Here is a 7,426-nt window from a genome sequence, read left to right on the forward strand (position 1 = left end):
TGGTCCTTCAAACGACATGCTTATTTCTCTGCAGGCGAGTGCTTCTCCCAAACTTCCCTTGTCAGCTGGCTTCAGACCATCATATCCGTTAAATAATACAATAAAACAATTAATATAAACAATGAAATGTGCAAATTGTACATATAACAGAAAAGACAATCCCTTTATGAACATCCAAGTGTATGTAATTCCACTTAGTGAGCAACTTAGTGAGTAACTTATAGGATGCCACATAGGGGAGACTTGCCCAAGATGGGACACTTTTCAAATAAGAATTTATTTAAAAGACACAAATGTAATAATAAGAAAGGTAACACATGCATTCAAATGTATGGTCCTTCTGCTCCACAAATGCAAAGTCCAAGTGGCATGCCACAATACTAAACATTATTTTCGTAAAGAAAGAAAAAGGCTTGTGATTGTCCCGTCTTAAGAAATAGTGCGCATAAGTTGGGACAAGACAGTTCCAAAGATGGGACATCCTGTAGGTTATAAAAATGATAACGTAGGTTTTGTTATGAACTTATAAACTGTTTATCACAAGCACAAGTCACTACCATAGATTACTGTAAATTTGATATAAACTCAAATTCAGTTGCAAATAAACAAGATTTTGAGCAATTAGATAATTATAATAGTAATATCAAAATCTGGAATACAAAGAAAATGACGCAAAGAGAAACACACAAAGAAAATTAGGCTAGACATGAAGACATAACTACAGAACACAAAAGTGTAGCTACTGTGCGACACACTTCGTCATAACTAGTTTATTGTGATTATTATTAGCAAGGAACGATTCATAGTTAGGCACTACATTAACCGGTATATTTCACTAATGTACCTTAGATACGCCTTAATCCCTGAATTATGATCACAATCGTCAACAATGTTCACTCCTAATCATTGCACTCCGCACAATAATACACACCATTAGTTGCAGCTGAACACGATTCATGAGCCCACCTCTTACAACAAATACACTGAATCCAGCCTACAGTTGAAGTGGAATATGGATTTCCGCACACCAAACAATACCATTCCTTTTTGTTCTTGACTACCTTTCCCTTCTTGGTTACTCCAAAAGTTAAAGTTTGAGTAGGTCCCAGCTGGAGTTTATTTTTTGCACCACTGTGAGACGCTTTTGCAGCCTGGGTAGGGCGAACATATGACACTTTTGATCGAAGAAGAGTTTTATATGTAGTAAAGGTTAGTATAGTCGCTCCTATTGATGCTCTAAGTTTCTTTCCTGGACTGCTTTCTTGAGAATATAGGCGTAATGTAGGAACTGGGTTGATGTCTTCTAGGCTTACATGCGATGTCTGAGGTGCAGACGTGCTAGAAGATGGTGTTTTGGATGTAGATGGAAGGGCATTATCTTGGTTGACTACTGACTGATTAGCAAGTGTGGAAAGGGTTATAGCCCTAGGTACCAGGTCAACAGAATGCGTAGGCTGGGTATTTGTAGGAACGGGAGGTTCTGCACCGTCGCTGATATCTCGAACATCAGATGTATCAAGCCTTCTAACCACAGATTGAACTACAAATTCATGGTCTTAAAAAATATGGCGGTTGAACGGCCAGATTCCTGTTTTACGAAAACCACTTGAAGCATTTGCCACAGTAGCTGCTTTACCATAAGCTGTTGTAAACGCTTACTGATACTCAACGTGATACTCAGTAAAAGACCTTTCAGGATGATGCCGAAGCCAGTGTTCCACCGCTTGATCATAATAAAGTTCCAAAGGACCAAACACGCTCACATCTAGCGGTTGGAGTTTGTGGGTACAGTGTGGTGGTAAGCTGAAAAGCACTATACCGTTTTCTGACGCACAATCCAAAGTGGAAAGGTTCTTTGTATGCGAGTTGTGGCCGTCAACAATCAATAGTACCGGGTTTTGTTTGCTTGGTCTAACGTAAGAGGCAAAATGCTTGAGATACACGAGAAATACTTCAACTGTGATCCATCCATTGGAACTAACAAATTGAACACAACCTTCTCGATCTTCGTCTGTCAACTCAAGATTTTCCTTCTTTCGTGCAAATATGAAAGCTGGAGGGACATAGTTTCCACAGGCGTTCACAGCACACACAATTGTAACATTTCTACCGCGTTCAGCGGACGTTAGGGCACCAACCTGCTTCTTACCTTTCTTAGTAAGTACGTTTGAAAGTTTATGCACGGGTAGGGACACAACTTGAGATCCTATTCAGTTTCTCTTTTCTCCTAAGACGGGACATTGTCCCGTCTTAGGATTTCGCGCTTGTCCCGTCTTAGGAAATACACTTCCGTTCCAGTTTTCATCACCTTTTACAAATCACCTTGGCCAACGTGGCACTACAATGCTTTGTCCATTTTCTTTAAAAAATGACACATGTCTGTGCAGACAAACATTTTTAAAAAAGTGTGCCTGAGTAGTAGAAAACACGTTTTGAATGTTTCAGATATATTTTAGAAAATATGGTATATTCTTACATGTTGCTTCTCTTTCTTTCGTTTTGTCCAGCTGCTGGTCCTTTGTCACAGTATGTTATCCCTTCTTGAGTACTCATCAAATTGACGCCACAATCACGTGAGCCCATGCTTTCTCTGAAGCAGTGTTGCCACTGTCCCGTCTTATGACCTGTCCCATCTTGGGCAAGTCTCCCCTAGATTTGCTGTGATGATTACTAAATTAATCCCTACTAAATTAATTAATAATCATAAATTTAGTATGAGGGATTAATTCCTCTCTTTCCAAATACAGTTTCTCCCAGGCTCGTGGCAGTCAGCACGCCGTCGTGGCAGTCAGCACCTTCATATTTGCAATCAGCGACAGTCGTGGCAGTCAGCACCAATAATTGGCTGTGGCAGTCAGCACCCGTGGCAATCAGCACCTATCCGGTTAGCGTACGCACCTTTGGCGTGGGAGACCCGGGTTCGATTCCCGGTGGGAGCTCATGTGGTTTGGATTCCACGTTAATCAGTAGGTCCCGTCTCATGTAGCCTCGCTGCTGAAAGGACGTTAAACTCAAAATCAACTCAACTCTATAGATCACTATGAAAATCAGTGCCAAGTTCTGAAAGTTATGAAAATACTTCTGCAAACTACTTTTCATACTTACGTACAGCGAAATAAAATAGCTAGGCTATAATTTCGCAATGTAAAGATTATTGCCGCTTAGGGCTGTAATTCCTTTATATTTTACTATTATTTCGCGAGCTTGTCGTTTCATGCCTTCTTCTTAAGCATTCACTGTTACCAGATTCAATTTCTTGTCGAATTCCAAATAGTACAAGAAAGGGTAGCACTAGAGTTCTATCCGCATACAAGATACTGTATCACTTATGCTGTGAAATCTTATTAAAGTAGCTAAGTGTAATGGCTGGAAAACAGGGTCCCGATTACAAATGGGGCTCTGAAACAAAATCCCCATTACAAGCGGAGCTGGGAAACGAGGGTTCCATTATAAGCGGGACTGGGCAACAGAAATCCCATTGTAGGCGCGTTGGAAAACAGGACCCTATTACTTGCTTCATGAGAGCTTAATACATAACAGTACAGAACACCGTTGTTGTATGTGCGTTTTATCTTATTTGCTTTTTCTTATTATTTAAAAATGACATTACAGCCACTTTTTCTTTAAAATTTTTGGGGCCCCCAAGAGAGCTATAGCTTGTTTAGCTTATACGCAAATCCGGCACTGAAGGTGACATCCTGTACTTCACAAGCAATAGGTATTACTTTCGATATTAATGTAATAGGTTCTATGACTCTGTTTAACTCTGCAAATGGACAATGATTTTAAGACAGATACTTGTAGTAATATAATGATGCCAAAAGTCGTGATTAATGAATTGAAGTTTAACACACACGCACAATCGTGCTATTGAAACGCCAGTGTTTGTATGTGCTGCACTGAAAAAAAAAAAAAAAGTGCTTTCTAAAAAGCCAACTAAATAATGGACAGAGCTGGCCAGTATTATCTATTGTCTCATTTTGAGAAAGAGAGGGAAGAGAGTAGTGCTTTGTGTCAAGGGCGCCGATCCTGGGGGCCCAAGGGGCCCGGGCTCCCCCAAAGCCCATGTGCGCCCCCGCATTTTATTTATGAATATACAATATTTGGCATAATTTGAATTCAATTTGTCTTAAAATCCTCATGCATGCCTTCTGCATCTGAATGCCCCCCCCCCCAAATTTACAGAGAAATCGGCGCCCTTGCTTTGTGTTGGCGCGATAGCTTCTTATAAGAGGGTTCCAACTTGCAATTGTTTACAGCAATGTACCACATGTCTTACCCGTGTGGCATTAAACAGATTTGTAAAAACCCTTATTATAGCATTGTTGAGTTGATCTCTTTTGCGTTCAGAAGTCTTGGCGGTCGGTGCTTGTTCAGCTAATATGTCGAAAAAATTTAGCGATTTCTTCTCAGGCTCGGTGTCTTTCTCGTGTTCAAAGAAGCGCGATTTTCAATTCGTTGATGTTAGTGATAATCCTTCTTCTTCAATGGGGAAAAAGACAAAAAATACAAATACATGTGACAACCAGGATTCGCAATTTGAAGTGTTCGATTTCGAGGAAAGTGAAAATGAACTAGATGTTGGAGAGAGCGAAGACGACAGCATTGCTTCTGAAGTTACTCATTTATATTTTTTGCCTCTTGCTTTCTTGTAATAAATACTTCAAAGATAAAAATGTTTGCAGCAGCCTATTTTATCCTTGTTTTACTTTACCTACTTATTGTGTATTTTATGTTATTAACGAAAAGTAGAGTATTATCTGTTAGTCTGCGTTGTTTGAACCTTCTTTTATTTCTATGCATTCATGTGCATTCTTGGAGGGAGAGGAGTTAAAGCAGTCTTGAACTTCTTCGACTACACAGAACACACCGTTATTATTATTTAAAAAGCTGAAAGTAGAGGTAGTGTGTGTGCCACGCGGAATTCGGTAGGTCGAGCATATTGCCACGAACTCCCGCCGCCCATCCTAAGTCCTGCATTTCTTCAGTCTTACCAGGTGAATGCTGGAATGGCACCTTCTATAAGGCCAACACAGCTGTTTTCCACATCCTTGTTTCTCCCCTATTTCGGTCTGAGCCTTAGCTAACTAAAGAGTATAAAAATTGAAATTTAATTATTGTCAAAAAATGTCTACATTGCCCAGTTCTCATTTTCATAGGCCGCCCACCCAGCAACTAGGTCCGCCTCTTTCCGCCCACCCCATCAAGCGTTCCTGGCGCCGTCCCTGAATCGTGCCTAATCAGACAGATGCGTAGCGAGTCGAACCGTATTTGGCCCAGACATGTTCGTTTGCTGATCTGTACCTTAAATATCTCAACAATGCCATATTGAATTTTATGTATTTCATGTTGGAGAATCGATTTGCTGCTGTTGTGGCGGTTTGTTTTAACATGTACTTTTCTTTCATTATACTGATAAAGCGGACAGCAAAGTTTTTTTTTTTTTTTTCTAAAAATCAAATCTATCATGGCATGTCAATGGTATTGTAGTTGACGTTCGGTATAAGTCGAACAGTTTTTGTCAGTAGAAGTTGGAGAATACAAATAGTGTGCATGCTATAAGAATTGCAAAGAAAAGCAAGGATTAATATTCCGCAGCACGAAGATAATAATTAGCATTTATAAAGTAATTGGAAGTGTTGTGTGGATGTACCTGTACTCGTAGATAAAGAGTAGCTTAGTTTTGGGAAGTATTTGTCTAATTTGTAAAAATAATAGTAGTAGTGAAGTGAAAGCTTTACTAGGAGTTTGGGGAGGAAGGGAAACGCAAGATATGCTGAAGAATTGCGACTGAAACTAGAAAAATATTTAGCGTTATTTATAACAGATTGGGACGCAAAACATAGAGAAGACATTAGCGCAATGCCAGCATGAGATAAAGAAGTTGAAACAAAAATGATTATATGGAATTAAAAAAAAAAAAAAAAACACTAGGAAAGCCGGAAACAATAAACATTCCTGGATTGCATTTTGGGATACTTTTCTGCTACCTGTAACCTCATTCCGTATCGGTATACGCAAAATTTTTGGACCACAACGCAACGCAGAATATGGTGATAAGTCCGTGAAAAAAAAAATGCACAGGATAGATGACTACAAAATGGAAATTTCCATCACTGGCGTCATATCGCAAAAATCAGTACGTAATATCGAGTACCACAAACGTAAATTTCGCGTTGTGTTTAATGATGCCGCTAGTGGATTTTTCTTGAAGTTGAAAAACCAGTTAAAAAGTTCATATACGTGCTGAGTAGTATTGGGTCAATGCGACTTGACCCTAGTCGTGATATTCAATGCGAAAATACATGTTCATACTGATGTTTTAATTGAAGTAGAATCATATCATTAATACAATATTTAAAACACAACGTGCACATTTAGATTATTCTTGGATGAATATTTAGAATGAACATTCTTGGATGTTTGTGTTATGAGATGAAAGAAATTGTTATAATATGAAAGAAACGTGATTTCAGTTCAATGTTGGAGAAAGGAATCGCAAAGAGAAAGAATATAGTTTGTCGCAACTATTTTTCTCTGATATTTTTCAATACAGCTATTTGAATTATTCAAGAAGCATAGTCATTGAGAAACATTGACCCCAAAAAAAGAGGAATGTTACGTATCTTGTAGAGCTTTGCTTGATTTCTAACGACAACTAACTTGGTCATTGTTTCATTAATCCATTTGTGATTATGTCAGAACGTGTAGCAAGCGCTCAAGAATCAACAAATGAGAATCCTACTTTTTCCTGAAAGTTGTTTTGTGCCGCATGAGTTACTGTAGTCAATCCAATAGGAACACGTGCGCCAAGGCCGGCACTTGAAAGTGAAGTTCAAGGCGCCTGAGGGGTATTAGCTATTACGTTGTTAGGTCATGGAAAAAGGCAGAAGAAAAAAAAAAGATAGCACAATACGGAGACAAATTGAATCCTTCTAAACGTACGGTAATGATATTTTCACTAAAATCGAGCTTAAGTTCTGTTTTGCGTTCTTTTGCAACACAGAGGTATGAAGAACGAGAAAGTACTATTAACATGAGTGTAAGCCACGACCGGGGTTTGAAAATGAAATGCAATCTTTCGGTTTAACGTCCTACGATTATGTCCATTAGGATAAGGAAGACGGTGATTAAAGCAAGATAATGCAAGAATTAATGAAATTAGAAAGTGGGAAGAAACGGGAGTACCCTGAGAAAACCCACGGACACAATGTGTCCACCACTATCTTACTTGACCGGAGATCGAACCGGGGACTACGCACCAGAGATAAGCACTTTGTCACTGAGCCACCGTACTCCCCAACCGGGGTTTTAATCCGGTGGAGTTTGACAAATACACATATTATTATATAGGATCAAACTTCGCAGTAATGAGCCATTTCTCACCACATGATCCCTAACAGTACAATTACATAGCAGGCATAGA

This window comes from Thermobia domestica, chromosome 10 (genome assembly GCF_964235325.1).
Source record: "Thermobia domestica chromosome 10, izTheDome1.hap1.1, whole genome shotgun sequence".
NCBI classification, from domain to species: domain Eukaryota; kingdom Metazoa; phylum Arthropoda; class Insecta; order Zygentoma; family Lepismatidae; genus Thermobia; species Thermobia domestica.